Source organism: Cimex lectularius, unplaced genomic scaffold, assembly GCF_000648675.2.
Source record: "Cimex lectularius strain Harlan isolate CLEC.00 unplaced genomic scaffold, Clec_2.1 scaffold98, whole genome shotgun sequence".
Lineage (NCBI taxonomy): Eukaryota > Metazoa > Arthropoda > Insecta > Hemiptera > Cimicidae > Cimex > Cimex lectularius.
Window position 1 is genome coordinate 1,901,377 of NW_019392897.1, and position 27,926 is coordinate 1,929,302.

The following is a 27,926-nucleotide window of genomic DNA, read 5'->3' on the forward strand; positions in this document are numbered from 1 at the left end:
GATAGATCATACTCTTTTTAATTGGTATATTGTTTGGAATTGAAATGATGTGTGTGAATTAATTTGTTGGTAAGCTAATTTGCTTGTTTATGAGTTTTAGATGTGTTATGTTTGTGTATTTCTATCTTTTTAAGTATGTTCATTGTTGGTCATTTTTGTACTATGTAGTAGTTTCTTGTTTGCCTGAGTTTTCTGTAAAACTCTCCTCAAAAAACCACTGTCCATAGCACAACGCTCCCAAACCAATGTTTACACTACAGAACCTAATTACTCAGTGCTTTAATGAATTATACGGGGTGTATCATGGTTCGTCCTTATATTTATGAGGTGAATAGGCTATTATTTTCATCCAGACCCACCTGCAACTTCTTTTTATTCTGTAGAATTTAAAGACATGCTATGACTACCTAGACTGGAAAACTGTCAGTTTTCCTATAGTGGAGTAATGACTGGATGCTGAAGTTGGTCTTAGACATAAAATTATTTTTAAAAAAGATTCTTTAAAAAGTCCATATCGTAGAGAAAAGGACAGAGGTGATTTTCGGTCAAATATGTAAGACTAATTCAAGATTACTTTTAGAATAAAAGTGATCTGCTTACCGTGGTTCAGCATAATTAGTCATTTGCTACCATTCTGATTTGTATACTTTTTGGACTCCCGATTTCATAGAAACGTCCTATTTATAATATCTATACGTCGTATATCCGACATTATTATTATTTCTCGTAAATAAAAAAATGACGTGAATGAGCAATTTTTTAATTACAAAGTTTTATACAAAAAATCGTGACTAGGCTTACACGTTTCGGAAAAGATAGCTCTTCTCACAAAGGTTTAAGGCAGCTATCCGGGTTTCGAGCAATAAATACGCATCATCATGAAAATACAAACACGTCTCTCGATGTGAATTGTAGGAATGTTCTAGTGTAGTTATTTGTATCTTCTGCGTGATGATGAGTAATTAACACTTGCACTTCTGTAAGTAGAAATATCTTTTTTAAAAAGTAAATTGCCATGGTCACTCTCAAAACCATTCCTAGACTTACACATTTCCAGTTCCTGGCCATAATTTACTTTTTTCTACAGAACATGGTACAGGCTCGCCAACACAACTTCAGAAGTTTACTACACATAATAATTATATTATTTTTTAAAATTAATTCAAAAATTAGTCAATTGTCGTTTTGTTTTCTTAGGTGGCTAGAATTCGGATGTTTATAAACACTTTCCGACCTGGTAGGACAAAATAGACGGCAAACAAACCCGGGTCCTATTTTAGGGGAACTGACGACAATAGGATACCTCTTTCATTCGGCACACTGGAAAATCGGCCGCTCACTAATTATAGAAAGACATTTTAAGGACGTACAACAGTGATTTTTAACCGTTCCACAACGATAAAAACCAAGAGGTCAGAAAACGCTAATCCTTTCTCGAAAAGCTCTTAAATCCGATAATAAGTGGGTTAGGCAAGTTTATCTTTCCTCTAAATGTTTTGGCAATATGCTATTACGATAACAAAGGAATTTGGAGAAAAGATAAGTTGTATTCCATAAATATACAAAGCATCATGTCTTTAAACATGCCTAGGCAATGGACATTTGAAAAAAATAACAATGTTCGCCAACATTAAATTTGCATAAAACAATTCCCTGGCTTGTATTCTTATATAAAACAATTCACGAAAACGATTGAGAACATTCAGTTTCATTGATTTTTTCTTTTACCTTCGAGGTTGTCGCATATCTGATGTCCTGTGCAGAAAAGTAGAATAAGTAAATTACCTTTTTTCTCATGAATAAAATGTTAAAATATTCAATATGTTTTTTAAATATCAAGAATGATATTATTTAGTTTATGGCTAGGGTTGTACTTTAACGGACTATTTAACAATCATTTTATAAAAAATCAACCCTTTAGCTAACCTGAAAAAGGAAATTTTTATAAAATACATAGCAAATTTTCAACCCTAAAGCTCTTGAATATTTCGAGCTTAAAATAATAAAATGGAATGTGAACGGGACTTAGGAGTGGCAATATGCATGAAGCATATTCAAGTTATTTCAATCTATATCATCGGATATGATTTTTTTCATGTACACTTTCATTATTGGTCGTATGTTTCTTATTTAAATAAAATATATCTTTTAGAAATAATGATGTAATGAATATGAAGTTTACTGGAAGGTTTCACAACAAATATTATCGTCTGTGGCCCTCTGAGTATTTCATTCATAAAAGAGATTCATATCCGATTTGGAATGGGCCATACTGGGTTGACTTACTACTTATCTTGATAAGGCGAGGTCTGGCCGTCCGGACAGCCAACAACCACATTATGATTTAATTCACTAATTTCGTGGTCCGCTTGACCAATTAATATATTACAATTAATTAAGGCAAAAAGGCCATTTGAAAAATGGCAAAAAGGAGGGAAAATTGTTGAGATGGGAAGTTGGTGTCCGAGTGGATCGAGGTCACGATAGCTCAAGTGGTAGAGCAGCGGCGTATCAAGCCGAAGATCGTAGGTTCGAATCCCGCTCGTGCCATTGACTTTTTTATCTCAACTAAAAACCTTAATTAATTGTAATATATTATGATTTAACTTCAATTAAGCCTTTTTCATTTTTACCAAAGATTGTTAAAGAAGAATTAACCAATCTAAAGGATAACCAGCAATTTGATCCTCGATCTAGGCCCGCATCCCCAGCCCCAGGTTGGGATTCGGGTCACAGACCAATACAGCGAGGATAGTTAGCCTAAATTGATGGATAATGACCAAATCTGAGATGAATTCGTCAATTTTTTTACTAATTTTTGGACTAGTTTGGTCTGCTCTATATAGACTGTGCCTGTGCGGCCGGTACATGAGATCTAGTTGATATGGTCGATCACATCAGTTCTCAAATTCGAAACTAACAACTTAGCCGGAAGGTGAAAATTTAAAAACCGGTTAAAACACCTACTTTTTCAAGGTTTTTTTTTGTATTTTCGATGCTTTACTAATTTCAAAAAGTTTCTTTTTATATATTGCGTACCATTTCTGGACTATCTAACTGGGATCTAGTTGAAATAGACGAATACATCAATACTCCAACTCGCAACTCACACCTCAACCGGTTGGTGAAAATCAAAACCTGCTTATATCCCTCACAACTAAAAAAGGTGGTCGACTGCAGAAACGCAAGGATGGGCAGACCAAGATGTAAACTAATTAATGTTTTCAGTGTTAGAAGTATCGACCACTTTTTCACTCACGAACACTCTGGATCAAGGTATGGTCTTGAAGAAAAAAGCAAATTCAGTGGTTACTACCAAGCTTTCGACTTATTTTTAGGTCATCATGGCAAAACAATCTTAAACATATCTACTGATTGACATATTTCAATTTTTTACAGGAGTTCTCAAATTTCCATTGAAGACCGACTCAGTCGTAACATTCCCAACTAAAGTTACGTTTTTCTTTAATACCATACCTTGATCCGGAAACTGTTTAATTACAAATTCATCACTCCACAGAGCACAGGAGGAAATCTCACGATTTAAATAATAGCCGTTGTTTTAACGCAATGGTAGGATGGAGTTTTCCCATTTTTGCTCTTAAAATATTGTGTCCGATTAATGGTTTCAATGGTGCTAATGGTTTTCCTGGAAGATTTTTGTTTCATTAATAAACTACCTATCCTTTTCCCAAAACCTGGCAAACCCATAAATAAACTTTCTCCCTTCCGTTCAATAAGCTTATTTCCTTTCTTCCCAAACGATTGATCCCTACACTAAACCGTCTCTAATTCCCTCAACTTTCTCCAGGATCATCAGTTCAGCTTTCCATATGAACAATACACAACTTCGCGTCCATCAACTCATGCCTTGAGCATAAACAATACTGTATGGGTTCTGTCAAGATACATCAATATTTCAGGAGTTTGATCGTACCATGAAAACAAACCAAAACGTATCCTTTCAAATATTGCCTTCTGAGCAAAGGTACTGTTCTCGGACCAATGCTATAACTCATCTACACGTCTCAGATATCCCAACTACACCCTTCACTTACTTCTTTTGCTTCCTTTACCGACAATGCTTTGATCCTCATCCCGCAGTTATTTCGGCGGAGCTCCAGGCACACGCGTTGCAATTAGCCGAATTATTGCATGCTAAGGGAAATGAAAGCAAATGCACCCATGTTATTTTTACACTCCAAAACAAAACCCATGAAACAATATTCCCTAGTAGTACTCCTGTCTTTAAAACTCACGACTCACGTCTAACTTCGTACCTACATACAATAAACAGGGGCTATGAACTAAAACACATATTATTTTTGTGATGAAATAGAAGAAGAAGAAAAGAATATCACACGTATAGTTAAATCGATTTTGAGTATGGATTGAAACTACGTGGTATCACTTAACTTCCGACATCCAAAGTCTTCAGAACCATTGTCAACGCTTCATCTTACGTCTCCAACACCATCAATCACAATGACCACTAAATTCTTCGTCAAAAGCCTAAACTATCCTAACGATCTATCCAACATAACCAAATCCTACAACGCAATTTGCCGACTGATGGCCACGGGACCTCCTAACGAATATTATGGAATAGTACTAGTACTAGTAGTAATAATAGTAATAAAAAATAAAATTTCAACAAAAGCCAGGAGAGCAACAATGGCTGCTGGCTCCACTAAGGGTATAACAATGTCAAATGGGAAAATTGTACTGTAGCTCATTAATCGACCTAACATGGATCAAGCCCCTTAGAATAATCTAGTTTGTACAGATAGTAATACAAAATTACATAAACAACCATGTACACCTCAGGGGTATGGGGTACGAGGTCTTCATTGCGTTGAGATAGCTCAGGACTGGTTTTCCTATGTAGCGTAGCCTTCCTTCAGTATTAGAAGTATCGACCACATTTTCACTTACGAACACTGGATCAATTGGCCTTGAAGAAGCAAATTTAGCAAATAGATATTTCAGTTTTTACAAGTGATCTCAAGTTTCCTTGAAGACTCATTCCCAACAGTCATTGGCAATGTGGCAACATAGCCTTTAGCTCTTGCAGTTCATAGGATGCTATGTTGCCTGTATCTCCTCTAGATATAAACCGGCATTAATCTGTTAATAGTCTGATTTTTTTAAAGTGGTATTTTACTTGAGCATACGTATTATTGTTTGTAATTTTCTTTCTGTTGATGTCCTCTCACACGAAACAACTTACGAATAAAACTTTTTAATTATCTCACTCCTTAATCTAACATGAACAAGAACATAATCAAGATCTTTTGTTCTCTGCTAACTACGTCGACCTCAACATCCGTTTTCCCCACAGCCAAGGATAAGTTGTGCAAATTGAACTGAAACGAACACGGCAAACTCATAAAAAGGAGTCTTAAGGAAAAGTTAATAGGCTTAACTTACAGTGGAGAGTTGTTCAAATAGTAAATAAAAGTTTCAATTAGGAAATCACGTTATGCAACAGAACGTTATTATTGATAATACCAACATTTTATACGGTAATTACTTTTTTTTTGCAAATCCTATCCCATGGTCATTAGAGTGACGCATGGGATCAAATGAAAAAAAAAATTATGATTAAATTTTTCTCAAGAAGCCCTCGGCTTGATTTTATTATGGGCAGTTGAAATAAAAAAAGTTCGGATAATTTATAAGTATTGGGTAATGCGTTAGTAAGCACTGAAAATCAGCTGTTTGCGCGATCCTGGCACCAATCCTCGGTAGTATAGTGGTCAGTATCCCCGCCTGTCACGCGGGAGACCGGGGTTCGATTCCCCGCCGGGGAGGTTAATTTTTTTCAATTTCTAAACCGCTTGTTCAAATAATATTTTGCGTAATATTTTAAAATAGAAAAATAATATCTTAGGTTTGTATTTTTACCCTTTACCTTAATTCAGAGTCATTATCAAATTCCATTTTTTTTGTCTTGTACTGGTGTGATGCAACAAAGAAATATTTTGCGTGTATAGAAATTATTTAGCCGATAAATCGACTCCACATTGAAAATAATGAATATTATGGCTGAGAATGTATATTTTATCACTAATCATAATTAAAAAAAAAAATCACAGACTTTATAACTATTTATGATAAATTGACGTCTTACCGGAAGTTATCAAAATTCGGCGAACAGATTTAAAAAAACTATGAGTATTTTATCACAAATATACGTTTTAAAATATTTTATGGGCATAGATTTCCCTGAGTCAAGATAAATTGGCTTTTGATTCAAAATAATCAAAATTTGGTGAATTTAATGAAAATAGTATAAATATTCCGTCAACAAATATAGCATATAAATAATTTAAGAACATAAACTTATTTAGTTCTTAGTAAAGTTACTTCTGAATTTAAATGAAAAAAAAAATCGATAATCATGATAAATGTTGAGTCAGGATGTTTTTTTTCACAAAACTTAGATTTCAAAAAAAATTTAAATATTTTTTATCTAGTTTATGATAAATCCGGACTCTGATTGAAAAAAAAATCGAAATTTAATTGGTAAATAATAGTAATGATAATGTTAAATGTATTTTATTATGTATAAAGTTAAGGTTAAGGTTAAGATTAAAAGGAGAATATTCTTCACGACCTTACCAATATAGGTCCATATTTCAATCACTATTATTATCTAGAGCTTTTGGTTAAGCTTAAGGCTTTTAATGAGATTCCAAGCGTTGTTAGCTTGGTTTTTCTCTCCCATGAGTAGGAATCTCCAGCCTGTCAGTCCTTTCAACCACAGAGGATGTCCTGCTGTTTCCTGTTAACTGAGATCCCTATCACTCAGTCTGCTCTATTGCGTATTTTGTTTTGAAATGTCACATCAAATCTGAATTTGAGGATTATGGCCACACTCAGACCCCAGAACTTTGTCTGCTCGAAATTGTTATAGAAGCATCTATAGCTCTTTTACCAGAACCCGAAGCTTGTTAAGGTCTCCCGAGTGTCCTATAGGAAGGCTTTTCTTTTCCAGGAGTAAGAATTTCAGCCTTCACAAGCCTTCGGACTAACTGAATTTTTCATCTTATTTCTGGATAATATCGCCACAGGCTTGTTTATGACGAGACAAGATTACACTCTATAGACATATGCCTCTAGAATCTGCAGTGCCCAGTCAGCAATTCAACTATCATTCTAGACTCAGGTTTACTAGTTCTGCGTTAGTTTCTACGATTATCCTTGTAACGAACATTTTACCACGCCTCTATCCTGGAATAAAATCCTATTGAAGCAAGAACTTATTCTTAATTCATTGTCTGGTGGATCTACGTTTTTGTATGACGCAAAAGTTCAGGTATGACGATGTCCTCATCGCACTTTCTTTGTTCCATTCATCATCCTTTTCGTCGTCCCTCTGCCTTGGCACCCAATCAAGGGTAAGTTGTTGCTGTCTACCAATGCCTTACCCACCCAGTGCCACCTGACTGTCCTAGTATAAACTTTTTTTCATCCGTCCATTCATTATTATGAGCGGTAGTTTGGTGTTCATAGGGTGAAAGATCTGCTCTTCAAAGCATATGTTTGTATTTATTAAAGTTTAAATCATTAGTAATGCCCCTAAAGTCGAGTTACGTAATTCCCATATATATGAGTGGTGTTAGAGCAGATGTTAAGAATTACAGGCCGGTTCGCATTCAGACAACTATTGCAAAGGTGTTTGAGTCGCTTGTAGTAGAGGAAGTCAACTCTGAATTAAACATCATCACGTGCGATGAGAAATGGGTACTGTACGAAAACAGGAGGCGCACAGGTCACTGGTTGGATAAGGACGAAGTCCCAAAACACTCGAAACAAAAACAGCATCCTAAAAAGGTTATGTTGTCTGTTTGGTGGTGTACTCTGGGTTTGTTAACTTTATTTTCCTGAATTATGGTGGACTATCACAGCAGAGAAATATTGCCAAGAAATTGACAAAATGGACGGGAAACTGCAACGTCTTTGTCCAGTATTGGTAAACAGTAACGGGCCGATTCTTCTTCATGGAAGCTAAGAAGATCTCCTCAGAAAAGGTGTATGTAAGGAAAGAAAACAAACTATTAATTTTTAAATTTAGGAGAGACAAGAAAGTAACTGCCTGAGTTCACGTGGTCGTCCCAAAAGAGGAGAGAAAAATCTTTTTTCTCTGGCGAGAGGTTTCGATGAACCCACGGAAAACTCGATCGTTTTGTGACGCCCTCTTTCAGGCTGGCGCACCTTTCAAAAAATTCTCCAGTATGTATACATGTTACAAAAACTATACATGTTAAACGATAACTAGGACATAAAACCTCCACATTCACACGACCTCTCGCGTACAGATTTCCACTTTTTTAGCCTTTTCATAATTTCTTGAGCGTTAAAATTTTTAGAGAACGCGGTGAAGCCGAAAATGCTTCTCAAGACTTTATTATAAGACGAAATAAAAATTTTTATGTTAGTCGAATAAAAGCGCTTATTACAAAGATGTAAAATATTTAAAATCACTTTTCCTTATTTTATACAAATTAAAAATAGTTTTGACTGACTTTTTAAAACCGTCATTATTTTTGCACCTGTCAAATAGTATTTTAGTTAGAGAACAGCATGGACTTCGTTCTGGCAGTTCTACCCTCACTAATCCACTAATTTTTCAGATATTCATACTGTTAACCTTTTCAGCCCAAAAGTAGGCGTAATTTACACTGACTTTTCTAAGGCATTCGACTCGGCGATCATACAATTCTTCTTTCTAACTTTAAGCTTAGGGGTGTATACATTTGATGGGTATAACTCTTACTAATCCGGTGTTAACTGTCAAGACTAAATCTTATCTGACCTCCAAATTTGTGGCTTCTTCAGGGGTTCCTCAGGGTTTTTTATTAACAACTTGAATTCGATTAATAGTAACGATGTAATTAAATTGTTCCTGTTTGAAGATCACTTGAAAATATCTTGTAAGAATACTTCCCAGAGGATACTAGAAATTTGAATAATTGGTTAAACAACCTTCAACTGTGGTGCTTTAAAAATAATATTGTGTATACATAATATACGGGGTGTATCAACTTCTATAGTCCACCCATTTAATTGGAAAACAATTAACTTTAGCAAAAATGTCCTTATACAAAACCCAAGTTAATTTTGGATTGGGATCGCGTGGTGGTAACAGATTTAACTTTCTCATCTAGCTAGGAAATGAGACTAACTTTGTTATTTTAAATAAGAATCTCATACTTTTATTGTACAATTCGATCCTAGAGTTTAGAGGAGATATGCTTTTTGTAACAAGATGGCCCTACTCTTTTTTTCCCTCTGGGTGCCGGCGTTTTTGAAAAAAAGCCCATTTGTGAGTATGTCGGCGATCAAAAATAGCAAAAGCTAAAAAAAACACAATTAGAACAGAAAGGCTCAGAAAAACCATCGAAATCGTCGTTTTATCTCTTATAATTAAAAAAATTAACGTTTATAAATTACCTATGATTGAAATTGTTTTTTTATGTAAATGCATAGAAGTCAATTTCTGCATCAACATACGTTTTTATTGAACTATATCAATCTGAATGAAAATATTAATAGAAAAGTAAAATAATTATTATCACCTATCAATTTGTTTTTTATTCAAAAGCATGTTTATCTCCTTAATCTCCTTTAATAGTTTTCAAATGTAATAATATCTCTGTACACCGTAATATTCACATAGTTCATTTTTAGACATTTCTGTTGACCCAGCAGTCAGAAAGAACTTTTGGACTTTTTATGTCGGGTTCGAATGCAGGGCCGCTGGATCCGAACCCTGGACCTTTACCTTGCAGTGATGAGCGCCGTGTCAACGCCGTTGAGGCCACCGACGTTGTATAGTCGTATTAAATTGGTATTAAGGTTGTCTTTTTAAATTGAGTTATTGCTTCTTCAGGTCTTCGGAGTGATGGACTTTTTTGGTGTATCTAATCATCCGCTGATCCTCGCTGATTCGATCTGTCAGACAATCGAAAAACCAAATATAGCAAAATAACCCTCCTCGTTTTAGATTTTTTTTCCCCCATCCACCTCCCCGCCGTACCTAAGGGAGACCCCATACCGGCGTTTTAGATTTAAAATGCATGGGTTTTATGCTGTGCTTTTTTTTTTGCGCAGGGAGCGTATTTGAGCATTTATTATGAAAATAAATTTTAATAAATGGTCAAATTTGCAACAAAACGTAATAACAGTTGAGAGTCAATTTAAAAATAAAATGGACTCGAGATGATTAAAATAAATCCTTTTTTTCCAAAAAAAGGAGTTCTTTTTTGAAAAAATTATTGTAAACTAAGCGTAAAAGCGCCTCAATGGCCATAGCCAATTCTGAGACGATCCTAACTTAAATTAACTCGCTAATGCTAATCGTTTTCGAAATAAATGGACCATCTTGTTACAAAAAGCGTACCGCCTCACGCCTCTTCCGCCGGGCATAATTAAAAAATGGTCGATCTTATCGAAATTATCCTTTCAGTAAAAGTAGCATAAGCTCTAGAATCGAATCGTACAATAAAAATATAGGATTCTCATTTAAAATAACAAAGTTAGTGTCATTTCCCAGCTAGATGAGAAAGTTACGTTAAGTCTGTAACCACCACGCGATTCCTAGCCAAAATTAACTTGGGGTTTGTGTAAGACCTTTTTTTACTACTAAAGTTAATAGTTTCTAAATTAAATGTGTGGACGAAGTTGATACACCCTGTATATATGTACGACCTTTTCAATATCGCTGACAACTATCCGAAGTTAATTCCACACAAAATTATTAATAATATAATGTAGCTAGGAACGTTTGCTCCTCCTAAAATTTCATATTCCCAGATGCCCTACCAGACAAATGATCACTTTTAATATATCTTCCTATGATACTGTTTACATTAAATTGAGCCCTCATCATATCATGCGATTTTTAAATAATTCTCCTAGTTTAGATTTTTCTTGTCTCTAAGTCAAGGTAGAATATTATACCAATCTGGAATGTTCAAGACATGACATATATATATTTTTTTCTTTTTTTTACGAGGATTCGCAACAGCAGAGGTTATATCAACCCTCGGGTGCTCCTGGATTCGAACCCGGGACCTTTACCTTACAGTGATGAGTGCCGTGTCAACGCCTACACCGTTGCGGCCACCGACGATTATATTTTACTATTAAATGTTATTTTTGAAATATTATTATAAAAATAGCACTATGATTAAATATTGGTTTATTCTGAATTATATCAATGTATATATTCATTTTCTATTTATCATTCCTTGTTTTATTAATTTGGATATTTATGTATAACCAATACACATGCATTTTAGTTTTTCTCGTATAATAAATAAATAATAGTTTCTAACTCCTGGTGATTAGGTGATTTGCTTGAAGAACTGAGTGTTTTTCATTCTTTCAAATTTGCCTTATCTCTGATCCTTTTTTTATATTTATTAAGGCGATTTAATCGCCATTATTTTTTGAGGGTGTAACATTTTTAAAAATATGCATTATCCATGTTAGATATATCTTAATAATTAATGTTCCACCACTTAAAAGATTTTTTTTTTAAATTAAGCATATCTCATTAACAATTTTGTTAATTGTTAATATTTTAATATTTTTAAAAATGTGTGGTGATTAGTGACCGATAGTCGATAATTATTCAGAAATCTTGTGATGCGGTTTGGTGTGATGTAGGTTTCAGAAAAACATTTTCTTTATCGTGCCGACGTTTCGATCTTTATTGAGACCATCTTCAGGGCCTATCTCACTGGCACTGTCAACACGCAAGAATGTCACAAATACGCAGAAAACACTTTGAGTGCGTATTAATACTTTGATTGAATATAACAAAATACATTTTTTTGCATTGTATAAATTCACTCTTTTCCATATCATACATGTATTTGTTAAATTTAAACAATGTTTGTAAATCCCCGGCCCTGAAGATGATCTCAATAAAGATCGAATCGAAAGGTTCAAAAGAAAATGTTTTTCTGAAACCTACATCACACCAGACCGCACCTCTGAATGCGATTTCTGAATAATTATTTTTAAAAATGTTATACCCACAAAAAATAATGGTGATTAAATTGCCTTAATATATATAAAAAAGGATCAGAGGTAAGGCAAATATGTGTCATGTAAAGATTTTGTTTTAAATTAACCATATTTCATTAATAATTTGGTTAACTGTTAATATTTCAATATTTTTAAAAATTTATGTAAGGTATTGGTCGAGATAAAAAAGTCAGTGTCACGAGCGGAATTCGAACCCACCCCCATTTTATCTCGACCAATACCTTTCATAAATATTAATTAATTGAAAAATGTTTATTGGTGAATCGCACCACGAACTGTAATGGATTTAATAATTAAACTGAAGTATATCTTCACGAAAGCTCTCCGTGGCCATTTCTTTTGTCGCCGAGAATTAAATAGATTACACGACATTTGAAAAATGGCAAAAAGGAGAGAAAATTCAAAAGGTGCGGTTGAGATGGGAAGTTAATGTCCGAGTGGATCGAGGTCACGATAGATCAAGTGGTAGGGCAGCGGCGTATCTAGCCGAAGATCGTGGGTTCGAATCCCGCTCGTGACATTGACTTTTTTATCTCGACCAATACCTTTCATAAATATTAATTAAATGAAAAATGTTAATTGGTTAATCGCACCATGAACTGTAATGGATTTTTTAAAAAAATTGTACCCACAAAAATAATGGTGACTAAGTTGCCTTAATATATATAAAAAGCGATGAGAGGTAAGGCAAATATGTATTATGCGTGTTAGATATATCTCAATAATTGATGCTACACCACTCAAAAGATTTTTTTAAATTAACCATATCTCATTATCAATTTGGTCGTTACCGATCATTTTTGGTCTGCCTATTCTAAAGAAATCAGCGAAAATCCAAGGAGTATTTGGATCCCACTCCTCATCACCTAAAATAGAGGCTTGACTTCATCAAAATCACACAGACTCAACACTGAATATGACAAAAAGCGTCTGACATACCAACCCAGTGTAGGTAGACCAAAATGTTCTTTAATGACAAAACTACATTTTCTTCATTCTGCAGACGACATGGATAAATCTCATAGCATCATTCATTTAGGCTAAATTTTCATTTTTTAGTCTAAGATGTTCCTGTATTCTTTGGCTTTTAGTCACTGATTCATTACATGGATCGGGCCGGAAACAATGTTTAATATAATTGGACGTTTCATTCTCTGCAAAGTGTTCATTATGAAGGTTTCCAATTCCATTATTAAATCTTCAGTGAATCTAAAATCACTCGCCAATGATTCATGTAGGGCTACTTGGCTTTCCCCATGATCGATCTGTATCGTCAAACTGAACCCAATTTTCATCCCCCGTCAGTAATCTTCTAAGAAATTACCGTCGGCTCGAAGTGGTTGACGGTAGGAAAAATACAAGGAAATTGATTAGGTTACTTGCGATTAAAGGGTTGAGTTTGGCGTCATCGGAGAGGAAAGGAAACTTTTCAACGCCATTTATTGTTAGTCAAGATCATCAACAGAAAGAAACGTGTTTTAAGATATTCATGATTAACATTTTTAATCAAGAGCTAGAAATTTAACGTGTTGATTGATTGAATAAGTCAGGGTTATTTTATTATATTTTAAGAGAAATTATGTCTTGCATTGTATTATGTGCTATTGTTCTGGGCTATGGTACACCGGCGAGTCCCAGATCCCCGAGGAATTTGATTTGACCCGGTTGTAACTGATGAAGTCCAAAAATGTACTCATCTGTGAGTAAATGTATTAGTTTTTACTTCGCAGACTTTGCTGATTGACGCCTATCTTTAACATGTTCAGAAACCTGTTTACGTTCTGAGCCTCTTTCTTTTTTTTCTCGATGAATTTCGCAATTTCTCTGTTTTCAAATCTCGCCAGTGGATTCTCGGTTCGCTCGGGTCCTGTGAGACATTTTTCGGAGAGATTCCGGAGATAGGTGCCGCAATGGTTTGGAACCTGCAGTGTCCTTCTCGTGCAAGGGCACCCACTTCTTAAATTCGTAACTGGGATTTTTGCATACCCAACATATGCCCTGCATATACAGGGTGTCCCGGAAACAGACGTCAATACTTTAGTTGGTATCCTACATGACAAATTGGACTAAAAAGTGTCCACACTCAATTCAATATCTCGATTCTCAATTGTATTCGAGATATTTCTCTTTTCGTGTTACTTCAACCTTTCATTTTTTTCCGTGAACCCCAAATCTAATAAAATATTTCCACTGTAAATTTGATTAAATCAATGGAAAGAGCATGAAAAAACTTATTAGATTCATTTTTTTTATTGTTACCTTAAGCAAACAAAATGCAAAATCATTGAGAAAGATAAACTTTTACGAGTTTACAAAATACCTGCCTAAAGTTACTGTAAGATTTGCAAGGTTCTGTAAATACTAACAGATATGGACTTACAGAAAAGTTGGCCCTTTTAATGAGGTATAAACACCTCTACTTAATTTCTCAACGGTCAGTTATCAAAGTAAAATTAATGTTTAATTGCTAAAAATTAAATTTTCGGTTAACCGGTTTAAAAAATCAGTCAGTAAGATTTTAAATTTTTTATTAATAAAAATAAATAATACAAAATGCACAATAACTCTTTGGTACAAAATTGAACATAACAAAATACAAAAAGCTTCAAAAAGTTAAATTAAATTCACTATTTTTCGAGGTCCGCTTGATGAATTAATATCATTCAATTAATTAAGGTTTACGTTGAGATAAAAAAGTGAGTGTCACGAGCGGGATTCGAACCCACGACCTACGACTTGAGCTATCGTGACTTCAAGTCGGATTCGAATCCCGCTCGTGACACTGACTTTTTTATTTCAACGTAAAACCTTAATTAATTGAGTTAAATAAAATGTTCAGACTGTCCATCATCTTGAATAGTGCAAGCATTTTTTGAAAGCTTTTTAATTTGTTTATTTATTTAGAAATCGTGAGATGCGGTCTGGTGTGATATAGATTTAAGAAAAACATTTTCTTTATCGTGCCAACGTTTCGATCTTTATTGAGATCATCTTCATGGAAGTTGCATTGTATAAATTCAGTTTTCCACATCCAAAATGTAATTGTTATATGTAAACAATGTTTGTAAATCCCAGGCTCTGAAGATGATCTCAATAAAGATCGAAACGCTGGCACGATAAAGAAAATGTTTTTCTGAAACCTACATCACACCAGACCGCATCTCACGATTTCTAAATAAATATAGATTAACGGTCACTAAATTTGCTTCTATTTTTTACCATGAGTCTTTTTTATTTACTTTATATTACCTTAATTATTTGTAATATAGGTTTCAGAATTAACGATGATTTAAAGACTGAATTTTTTAAACCGTGTGAAACCGAAAAATCGAAGTTTTGCTATTAACGTTATCGGAACTTTGAGAAATCAATTTCTCATTTGTGTACATACATAACCCGGTAAAAAGCATGCAAAAACCAAAATATAATCCCGACTATGTATAATGACTCCAACACCCTCATCACTTGCGAGTTTATTGCCTTAATTATAAACGTTAAAAGCTTCATAAAGGACCTACGACGAAAAAGAAATTTTTATTTTTATGAAATGAAAATGTATAATCTAATAAGGTATATTTATTTAGCATAGCTTATAGATAAAATCATTGAAGAAATTGAAAAATGTAAAGGAATCAACTGATTGATTTATAAATGTAGTTGTAGTACTTCACAAATATGCAATGTATTATTTAATAATAATATTATTATTCGTTTGGTGATTAGTGACCGTTAATCGATGATTATTCAGAAATAGTGAGATGCGGTTTGGTGTGATGTAGATTTCAGAAAAACATTTTCTTTATCGTGCCAACGTTTCGATCTTTATTGAGATCATCTTCAGGGCCTGGGATTTTCAAACATTGTTTACATTTAACAAATACATGTAGGATGTAGAAAAAAGTGAATTTATACAATTCAAAATGTATTTTTTATATTCAATCAAAGTATTTGTACTCACTCAAAGTAGAAATAGTTGATTGAATATAAAAAAATATATTTTGAATTGTATAAATTTACTTTTTTCCACATCCTACATGTATTTGTTAAAAGTAAACAATGTTTGTAAATCCCAGGCCCTGAAGATGATCTCAATAAAGATCGAAACGTTGGCACGATAAAGAAAATGTTTTTCTGAAACCTACAACACACCAGACCGCATCTCACGATTTCTGAATAATCATCGATTAACGGTCACTACTCACCGCACAATAATAATATTATTATTAATAAAAAATTAAATGGGTTTAAAGCTCATTAGAATGGGCAACATTATTTTTTTCAGTTTAAAGTACAAAGAATATCTTACTTAAACTTCGAACAAATATTTGGAAAATAGTAATTGTGATTGTTTTGTTTTGTTTAAACTTACAATAAAAATACCGAAGGATTTAATTTCATTTTTTCAATCCTATTTCCGTTGGTCAAATCTAAATTAGTGTAGGATTAACATACCATGCAATACGAGACACTTTATGGCACAAAGTTGTGAAAGATTGACGTAACCTGAAAAGTGAAATATCTTGGATAAAATTGAAATTCAGACATTGTACAATATGGACTTTTTAGTCCAATTTGACGCGTAGGATAGCCTCCTGATGTTTGGACATCACGGAACAGCATGTATAGCGCTCAGTACTGTGATAGCTGTCTGACGTTATTCAAAATTGAAATAGGTACATCTCTCAGTAGCATTGGCTTCGTTTCGAAATTTATGTAAGAGCCCATGGGGGGGGGGGAAATCGTCATAAATCCATTGATGTACGAACAAATTGTTCTTTCTTGACAATTGTTGACAAAGGAGGAAATACCATAGTACTTCAAAGAAAAACATTTTGCCGGACTTGCTGGTAATTTTACAAAGTTTTAATTTTGTCAATTGATTTCATAGCGGGTATTTTCATATAAAAAGAGTTTATTTTTTTATACCGTTAGATGTGTGCCATGGGACTCTTGCCAATGGAAGTATTCAAATGACATCCGAAATGAGGTCTTTTAAATTTTTGTCGCCCGACGAGTTCAAGCATACCCTGTCAAGTTTGGCTTCGACAGCAAAGTTTCTATAATTTAGAAACTACTTTCGACTCGACAGACACCTCCCTTGAATGAACCGAGGTTTAATATTGATAAATTATACAGGATGTTCGGCTACTCGTGTTACAAACTTTGCCATTAGATTGTTCATTCAAAAAGTCCTAATTAACTATGGTCCGAATCTCATCAGTTTCGGAGTTATTCCACTTTTACTGATTTTTTAAGATTTCACGACCTTACTTCAAATAAACAATGATAACTCCAAAACTAAAAGGTTTTGGACAAATCTGTCGATATCATTGAAAACTACGTTAAATTTTCAATAAGAAGTGATCGATACTAAACTTCTAAACCTTCGTGAAATAAGCGTTTTAGTAGCTATAACTTTGAAATTTTTTTCGAAGTTGAAAAACTTACTATGGTGATTGTAAACTACTATTTCCAAACCTAGGGACCAGCAAATTTCAGAAAACGTACTCCATAATTCATTCAAAATTTCCTTAAGCTCCACAAAAACCAAAAGAAAGAAAAGTATCAACAAAATAAAAACCAGGTAAAAAATTTAAAAAAAGTTTATTAGTGTGATCAGCAGGCAAAGGCAATCTGTGGCAGGATCAAATTCATGGTAAAACTAACGAAATAAACGCATTTCGATTCGCGAAATTCTGTTGTTCATCAGATCTAAAATAGAAATATATAAAACCCGATCATTAAGCACTTTAAGAAGTAGGCCAAGAAGAGAGGGACATATTTTGTCTATATTCATGCACATTTTCAACCATAAATATGCTGTTTCAGCAAGTTCAAGCAAACTCTTGCAATATAAAAAGAAAAACAGTCCAGATTTTACAGCGTTAAATATACAACTGGTATCGATAGGGTGGAATACAGCTGAACGAAATTATACACGGTCATAAGAAGGAAGAAAGTCGTGAAAGTTAAAATGTACTGGGAGGAATTGAAGAAATTGGCATTGAGAGAACATAAAAAAAGGGTAAATTATAGACTTTGCCATTTCCTGGACTTAATTTCTAATTTAAACTAAACCAACAGTACAATATTTTTGTATGAACGGCGTCTGATTTTATTAGAAATAAATGTCGAAAAAAGAGAAGAGACAATTTGTTTAATGTTTATTTAATGATAAACAATCCTTAAATTAAACCCGATTTTTTTGGGGGAAAAAGTAAATTAATCCCAGTATGAAAGTTTGTTTATCAAAGCCTATTTTCTCTTTCTGTTTCCTTTCTTGCAGTTGAGTAACTCCTGGGGCCGTTATTGAAATGTGAATTTCACCGGACTACTGCGCCGTTTCGCGACCTATTTAGCCCGGCCAGAAAAACCGTTCTCGTTTCTTCAAGAAGCAACAGCTTTAAGCTTTACTCACTTATTACAAAAATAACCTATAAACCTTCACTTTATCTACTAGATTTACAGTAATAGTGCAAAATGAGAATGGAAAGATGGTTTAACCCGGGCGAACCGTTTTAATAACGAGCGTATCGGTCAAACCATCATCAGCTGATGGACAAATTTAATTAATAAAAAAAGTTTTTGCAATAAGATGATGGCCTTTTGCAAAAAGCACTTTATTGTCTGAAGTACTCATATGGATCCTATAAGAATAATAATTTAATATTATTATATAATTGAACAACATAGAATACACAATGCAGGCCATCTTCTAGGTAGAATTTTATCCAAAATTAATTAATGTTTCTTTATCGACGATATCAAAGAAATCAAATTTGAAAGAGTGTAGGCTTAAAATTGTACTTTAAACAGATTTTGTCTTCACCTACTTTGCTTAATGAACTTATTTATTAAAAAATTATGGTCTTCTTCGTATCCCATTCGCATTTTTCACAATGAACTATTTTTACAGTATCATTTGTCAGGCCTGATTAGAAATATGGATGATGATTTTCACAAATACACTCCATTTCTTTATAAATCTTTCTCATATAAAGGCAAGTTTAACTATTTTCTGATATAGTTTCAATATTTTTTTTAATTCTGTGATATTCTTCATCCAGGGCACGAATTGTGATCAATGAAAGTGGAATTGCAAGAGAGAGAATTGTCAAAAAAAACAAAAAAAAAACAACTTGTATCTTGGCTTTTTCATTTTCATTAATTAATAAAACGTACGAGAAATAAACCTTTTCAACTAAATCATACTTATAAAATTAGCTTTGTTGTATTTTCAGATAGTTAGTGGTGTTTTGGTCTGCGAGTTGATGTACTCATTTTGGACTGAGAGACAGTAATCACTTTACTGGGTTCGTCAATTCTCGCTGGTGCCACCTGTGGCGAGAATAGACCGTCCCATTAACTTAATAGGGGGGACGCTGAAGGATGAGTTTCACGTCGACGCCCTATTAGGTATGCCAGTGGATGTTACAACTCCCAATTTCAACTTTAATAACACTTCCGAAGTAATATGCCAGAAAGGGAAGCTAGGAGCGAAAGATTACTCTATAAAGCTCTTTCTGGTACGGCTGAGAAACCTGGGAGGGCACGGGGGTTGGAATTCTATTAATAATCGCAAAGACTGAACTGATTATAAACAGCCAAAGAAATAAAAAGAATTGAAATCTATTCTAAGATAGCCTTACTGTGTGACAGTCAGGCAGCACTCTTGTAAGGTGAAGTCAAAATTTGTCATGAGTTGCATGTAATCCTTGACAATATTTTAATCGCATGACAGTATTTTGGGTGCCGCAAAGGTAACGTAAAAGCGGAGCTGGTCACGGGGAGATCTGCAAAAGCCCCAGAACCTCTACTTGGGAAAATAAGATCAAACATAGAGTTTTCTTCTTAGAACAAAAAACAAAAGAAAAAGTGGACAAACAGCAGTGCACAAAAGTGACAACCAGTAAACCCACATTAAAGAGAAACCTTACCAAAACTGGCAACTACATTGCTGAAGTTAGGCAGGGTTGTGATAATGCTATATGGCATCTCAGAAAACCTTAATGGATAGAAACTATATGGTAAAGATGCCCCCCCCCATCCCACGAATCCATGTAACTCCTCACAAATGTTGACTTCACCTCACATGAGGTGCTTTGAGTGGAGTGGGCATTCACTTCAAAGTAGGGTCATCATCGAATATAAAACATGAGTCTAAAACATGGTCGATCAACACGCTGAGACATTCGAATAGATTCAAAGATTGACTACATGGAAAACTCACAGAAGGATTCTGGTGGTAAGCCTCCTGAATAACAAAGTCACCTAAAGGTGGATGCAGACATATGATATTCGCCGAATGCCGTTTGCCGCCGAATATTTACCAAGTCTCGAAGTGCTCGTCTTGTCATTCGCCAAATAGCGTGCGTATACACATATGCGGGGTTCGTACAGCCAACCAGTTTGTGCGAAACAAAGAATATTCGCCAAGTACCGTGCGAGCCCTCAACGTACTACCAATCGTGATGGACAACAGTGGAACCGTCTTGCTGCAGCTGCGGTTCTGCATGTGTAGTGGCTATAAACTCAGTAACATATCAGTCACAGAGTACTGTTGCCCCACCCCATCTCAAGGAGACATACCGGATAATAACAATTAATTAAGGTTTTTAGTTGAGATGAAAAAAAAGTCAATGGCACGAGAGGGATTCGAACCCACGATCTTCAGCTAGATACGCCGCTGCTCTATCACTTGAGCTATCGTGACCTCGATCCACTCGGACATCAACTCCCCATCTCAACCCCACCTTATGAGTTTTCCCTCCTTTTGCCATTTTTTCATCTCAACTAAAAACCTTAATTAATTGTCATGTATTGGTTGGTCAAGCGGACCACGAAAGTAGTGAATGAATACCGGATAATGTTGGCAGATAAAACATTGAACAGATTGTGTCAAAAAAAAGGATGTCTGCTCCAAAATCCGCATGCAGTCTCCTACACAAAAGAATCTTTAAGCAGGCTAAGAAACCTGATTACAAGCCTAAAGCTGACTGAACTCTAATAAATGCAGATTGGCAATAGATCTTTTGGTCGAGGTGCAAGAAGTTCTGAGGTCACCACCACTATCCCTAACATGAACAGTAACAATTTATCTGTGTTATGTGTTTTACTAATTTTTGTGGAATCCAATATATTTATGGTACTCCATACAGTATTATTTATATTGTTGAATGTCCTTTGTTAATACTAGCATGTCATGAACAGAGAAATGCTAGTTTGACCTTTTTATACTGAATATAATGAATAATAAACCTACATCAGATTTTTTTTTTAAACACCCTCCATACAGGTTCTTGTTTCGCTTATTTCATTATCTAACTGCAATTTATTTAATTGTGTGAATTGCGATAAACCGTGAGGAATTATTTGTTAAAAAATCTATTTTGACCCCAGCATCGCGTGAGGATTTGAAAGTTACTAATTGTGTCACGGTCCTTCTCCATGCTCCTCAAATTGCACAACTCTTTAGATACTACGTCTTATGGCTATTATCTTTCTAGGAATAACGTAAAAAAATCGAACCGTACAAGAAACGAAGATGATAATGAGGTTTCCCTCGCAATTCTTCTTTAGTTCTTGTCTAGGTGATTCTAGCCTGATAGAAAACTTGGGATAAATCTTGGAGCTGACGCATTTAACGATTAGCATTACTCGACACAGATATCCACGTACCAAATCCAAAAGACGGTTTCTAACGGGCATTCGCTATATCCGTACCTAAGGAGGTATCCCCGTGAAAGAAGTCCTTTTAGAGGTATTTTCCATCAGAACGTCGACAGTTTAACACGTATTTCCCCGACTGCAGGGTGCAATGATGAAAAATCAAAGAAACCGTGGAGTTTCCGGCAACGGAAGTTGCGAAAGGTTCGTGAACCTCGGCTGTTTTCCTTCTCGACGCATTTGCGTCACCAGGGATTACCGGCTCTCAGTCAAGGATTCCGAACATTTTAAATGTCAGACGATCTTCCTTTTCCTTTCAGTGGCTAAATAAGAGAAAAAAATCGGAGGGTCTCGCCTGGCAATTTAAATTAAAAATGGCATGTTGCTTTGACCCCTAGTAACTTTCAAGTGCTAAGTCTTTGAACAAAAGTTGGCGAAAACATAAACCCAAATAATTTTAGTTATTTAAAATCGCCATTAAAAATTGGCAAATCGTACTCAAGTAAATGTCTATTAATGCGCAACGTTACTAGAATGAAATGCCACATAATTGACCTGGTTTCAGTCTTTACCTAAAAAGGATTAGGTTTATACTTCTAAATCAAACCTTATGAAGTTAAATCGATTATGTTTCGTGGTTCGATTGACCAAATAAATTCTTTTCAATTAATTAATCTTTAAGTAAGATATTAGTTGCGATAAAAAAGTCATTGTCATGAGCGGGATTCGAACCCACGACCTGCTAAATACGCCACTATTGTACCACTTGAGCTATCGTGACTTCGATCCACACGGACACTAACTTCCCATCTCAACCTCACTTTTTGAATTTTCCCTCCTTTTTTCATGAGGTTAGGCCGAACATGATGCACTAACAGGCCACGGCACAATGTCGTTTCCCATTAAGATAAATAACATTTATTGTAATATATTAATATATTTTATTTTCTTCAGGTTGTTACTGTATTTTCGTTTTTCTATGATAAAAAAAAAACAACAGCGTTATATAAGATCGTGGCCATCTTTTAAAATAATTCCTTATATCAAAGCTTTCTTTGGTCGTTTGATTTACTTGAAGACCATGTATACGTTTATGTGAAGATTTTATCTTTCGATATACGCTGCGGATCTGGGACATAAGTCGTTGGTTAAGCGAAACTCATTGCTGCATCCTGTATACTATCTGCACAACTCACGCACCCCCCTCCACACACACACACACACACACACACACACACACACACACACACACACACACACAGAGCCAGCGGTGTATTGATTAAAAGTAGAAACATAAAAGGTTTTTCTTGGCCTTTGAACAAGGTTAAACTTCTGAATCCAGAGTGGAAGAAAGAGTTTAAACTGCTAATAGACGTTTACACATTCTCCTTCTCGCTTATCTTAGTCTCTCTCGCTCTCGCTCTCTTTTTTTCTCTCTCTGTTTCTCTTTCTATCTGTTTCACCTTCTTCTCATTTACCCACACTCTCTATCTTTCTCTCACTCTTTTAATTTCTCACTTCTCTTTCTATCTGATGTTTCACCTTCTTACTCATTCATATGTTTTTCTTCTATCTATTCTCTCTCACTCCCTCTGTATCTCTCTCTCCCTATTTTTTCTAACTGTTTAACCTCACCCAGTCACTCACTAACCTTCTCTCTCTCTCTCTCTCTCTCTCTCTCTTTCTCTTTAGCATATTCTCTGTCCCTCTCAATCTTTATATATCTCTCCCGTTCATCTCACCCTTTTTCATACTACGCATCAACTCACTCGCACTTTCCTTATTTATATCTCTATTGACTTCTCTCCACCTCTCTAATACCTCTCTCTTTCTCTCACATTCATGTACCGACGTTTTTCGTTAAAGTTGGTAGAACAAAAGGTGTTGTAAGTTCAATTTAGGAGCAATCCTTCGTGATGATTTAACAAATGAAAATGATGAAATTTTATTACCAATTCAGTATAATCTTGGTTCATTCGTGATTCTTCTTCGAGCGATTTCAATTCAAATCTGGCTTGGTGTAGACAACTGCATCTTCTTTTCGATTTCAGCATACAAATGTGGCAATCTTCCGGCTCAGAGTTCTCCATATGCGGGAACGGACCTGTTTTCGGGACGTGAGAGCCGGTGAAAGCGATAACATCGTGACTCTAGAAAGGCCTCCGCAACACCGCTGACTATTCAGAGAAATAATCATCATCCGAGCCGTATCTTCGATGACACGGCAAACTAACTCGGCGGCGATTGGTGGATGATAAAGCGCAAATCAAACCTGCGAGGAGGATCTCGATGGCGTTTGGTTTAATCGTCACCATCAGTTTAGCATGATACAAAAACAATACCAGAACTTGATCTTCCAAGGAATTTCCCTCAGGAAAGGAACAACGATGGTCAATATGAAAATGTGGCATGTAAATTTTTTATTTCCTGACGTCTGCTGGGTGATAGACATGAAGATCGATCATGTCTGATCATTTTGGTTCGTCTAGACATGCTTTTTCGATCTATCAGCCGGTTTTGCGCGTACCTCCAGTCCAGTCTCTGTTTCCACAGCTGGTGAAAGATCATCAAGATCTGCCTGTTCTCGCTGTACATTTCTGAGAGTTCAAAATTTGTGACTAACTTCCGATCTAGTTTAAAAATGTTTTTGAACAATTTACAAGCTTTTAAAACGGGCATGACTGATAGAATAACACACAGACCAACAGCTGAAGACGACCGCCTCTAGCTGACCGATAGGAAGGATAGGTGAACCAGAATGAAGAGACACGACCAACGTGTTAATAAAGTTACCGATCTTTTTGATCCGTCTAGTCTTGCTTTTTCAATCTATTAGATGATTCTGCGCGTACCTCCAGTCCTGGGTCTGTCTCCCCAGCAAGTTCATCACGGTCCTCCAGTACCTTTCTGTTCTACATTGGTTCAAACTAAATTTCTGACTCTAACTTCTGAGCTAGTTTAAAAAAAGTTTTGAACACTTTAAAAGCTTATCAAAACGGACACGACTGACAGAATAGAACACAGGGAAACAAACCGAAATAGTGAGAACAGGCGGATGGACGATCAACTCGTTAGTAAAATTTAGCGCAAAAGTTTTTGTAGAAGGGAAAAACTCAATATTCACAAAAAAATGTGTGTGAAATTGGTCAATATATGACGATCAGAAAATATATCTGACTATCCGATTTTTATTTAGGGGCAACAATACAATTGGTAAATTCGATGTAAATTGTATGTAAATGAACATATAAAAAAAGGTAGTAGTAGGTAGTGCCCTTCACTTCATATGTTTTAAGAATTCACTCATTTCGTGGTCCGCTTGACCAATTAATATATTACAATTAATTAAGGTTTTTAGTTGAGATAAAAAAGTCAATGGCACATTTCATTTGTCGTCGAGAATCCAATCCGATCGAAGACAAGATAGGTCAAGTGGTAGAGCAAGCGGCGTATCAAGCCGAAGATCGTGGGTTCGAATCCCGCTCGTGCCATTGACTTTTTTTATCTCAACTAAAAACCTTAATTAATTGTAATGTTTTAAGAATATACGTTTCATTATTATTATAATTTTTTTTCTCAGGCATAACCGTTTTCAATAGTTGTCCAGAAAACGTATTTATGAGACGCAACTTCCTTGGCCCTGGGATTTTGACGAAGGCTGCCACATCAGTATAATTGTTAAAAAACAAAACATTCTTTCAGAAAAAAAGAAGCAAAAGAGCAAATGTGCAGATAATCCGCAAACTGTGCGGAAAAAGTGGCCACGAGGTGCGATTGCTCCCAAAAATTTTGCATCGTAAAAATTCCAATTGTAAGCAAAACGCGAAGGGGTTACTCATTGTTTTCCTTATGTCGAAAGTAAAAAAAGTGTATTTTAGACATGAAGGCAGATTTTTCTTTTTATAAATGAAGTAACATCAAATCTATGACCTATGACCTCAAATCTACTTCTAAACGGGCAAAATTTTGACCTGGTTACACCCCTCGTTGATAATTCCTTATTTTGGTAGGCAAATTAGAATGAGACAAACGTTTTGAAAGTGTTCAATTATATTTAAAGTAGACAGATAATTATCTCTAGAGGACACGCGAGAACGCTATTCTACGTATCGAACGAAGTAGGGAACCAAACATTAAACATGAATTTCAACGCTCGATGTGTACATTATTACCATTTGGTGGAGGTCGTCAATAAATTCAATGTAAATCCAGCATAGCATCTTACTTTTGAAGAAAAGCCGTAAGAAAAAAGTAATAAAATCGACAAGCCTTGACTTTTAATTGAAAATTAAGCACTTCCTCGACTCGAGTACTATTAGATCCAACCTTTTGAGCCAAGCCGGCTGTTGACTTTTTAGGCGACGCTCGCGAAAATAAAAATAAATAAAAAGAGCCTCGTAAGACGTGTTTAATCTTACGGAGATCCGTCCCACGCGTGTAAGTCAAATAGGTTTTTATGAGCCGACAAATGATTTTTTGCAATTCATCCCAGGTTCTCTTTGTAAATTTAAACCGCGGAGCGCAGGTGGGGCAAAACTGGCGTTAAACCTTGAGACAACAAATCTATGTGTTGTTCATACTCTGAAGAGGCTCAACTTAACTACACGATATTTGGACGAAATAAATCTGAATGATTCTTAAAAGAACACTACGTGGATGTACAACAATACTATATTAAAGCTAATAATTTAAGGCGTCAAAGCTTTTTTTTAAACATTGCTGATCAATCTCCAATGGAATACAAGATATTTGCTGTTGCTGAAATTTTTGCGTTTGAACTTAAGGGAAAATTAGACGAAAGGATTTTCATTAGAAAGCACGCAATGTTCATGACTTTCTTCGAAGGAAAAATAAATTGTAATCTAAGGGCAAAGGTAAAAAAGAGGAAAACCCTAGGGACAAAATCTTTAACTGTTGTTTAAGAACAATAAAATAAAGAGAAGAATCGTTCTTTTGAGGAAATACCGCAGTCACAATTAACTTTGTCACTCTGAAAAACAACTAGTGCTATAGAGACAGGAAAGCGTTATTTGACATTACCACAATTTTTGTCATTTCATTCATCCGAATTATGAATCATCCAGGTCATGCTGAAAATGTCTTACAATTGGAGGAAGATTTTTCTGGATTAAGATAAATCCTCGGTTCAACGACTCACAGGAAAACAATGCGAAAAGTTCATCAAAGAACCATCACAGAAAGTATCGGCAGAACTGCTAAAGTTAATGATAGTAGTTGTCTAAAACTGCAGACTCCGGAGCATAATGAAGCCAATGCAGACATTGCCAGAAAAAAGAAGATATAGCAGATCTGTTGGTTCGAAGGCATATGCAGGCTGAGATTCTTACTCCTGGAAATGGAAAAGCCTGATCTCGAGAGCCGTTAATAAAGCTTCGGGATCAGGTAAAAACCATTAAGCTTAACGAAGAGCTTTAGAAGCTTCGATGACGGCAGACAAGGATCTGATGCTTGTTGACATTCGTTCCCAATCTGGCGCAGCGTCAGAGGACGTGAGGATCTTTTAAGACCGCGCCTAGCCCTAGGGCCGTATCGTTCCCCCGTGCGAGCACGGGATAGTCTCTCAAGAAAGGAGGCGACACGCTTCCGTCTACGGTGGGAAGTGCAATACCGTAGGTTTTCACGTAAAACCATGAAAAATTGTCCCCTCTTGGCCCTTCTGCAGAGTGAACAGCGCCGCAGCCGAAGGCATTCCCGATCGATATAGAAGGCAGCTCTATCGAAACCCCGAGTCGAGGCGCACCCCTAGCATAGTAGGTACTTCCGACAAACGGGTCGGCACAGGTTTTCGATTTAAGTGGAATACTAACCACTACCATCCAGGAGTCTTTCCACGTACCACTACGAATCTAAACCCACTTGCATGCATTGGGCTTAGACCTGCTTGCGCCCGTAGTTCAGTAATTCTCGCATAAGACTCGCATACTGCTGTCCGCGAAGTGTAATTGATCGCATAGTAAACTAATAGCAGCAAGAATCTTGACAGAGGTTCGCCAAACTGCTGTCTGACACCCAAAACTGCAGTATACCTGGATATCCTCTTGTATCCAAGAGGAAGAAGGGGAATTGGGAAAACTGGATAGGAAAAGGATTGAGAGAAGACAACTGTTTGCAGGAAGAAGTCCTGGGCGATGGGATCGCCAACTCCTACGCCATTGATGTCTGTTGGCACCGAAATG

General features: G+C 35.6%; 1 protein-coding gene and 1 non-coding gene across 2 annotated transcripts in view; one reads left to right on the forward strand and one right to left on the reverse strand.

Annotated features, from left to right (window-relative positions):
* LOC106664212 (sn1-specific diacylglycerol lipase beta-like) overlaps nucleotides 1-27,926 on the reverse strand; it is a 115,611-nt gene that overhangs the window by 55,361 nt on the left and 32,324 nt on the right. The gene's annotated exons all lie outside the window — the stretch shown is intronic.
* Trnad-guc lies at nucleotides 5,742-5,813 on the forward strand. Its single transcript has one exon. It is a non-coding gene; the product is annotated as a tRNA-Asp (tRNA).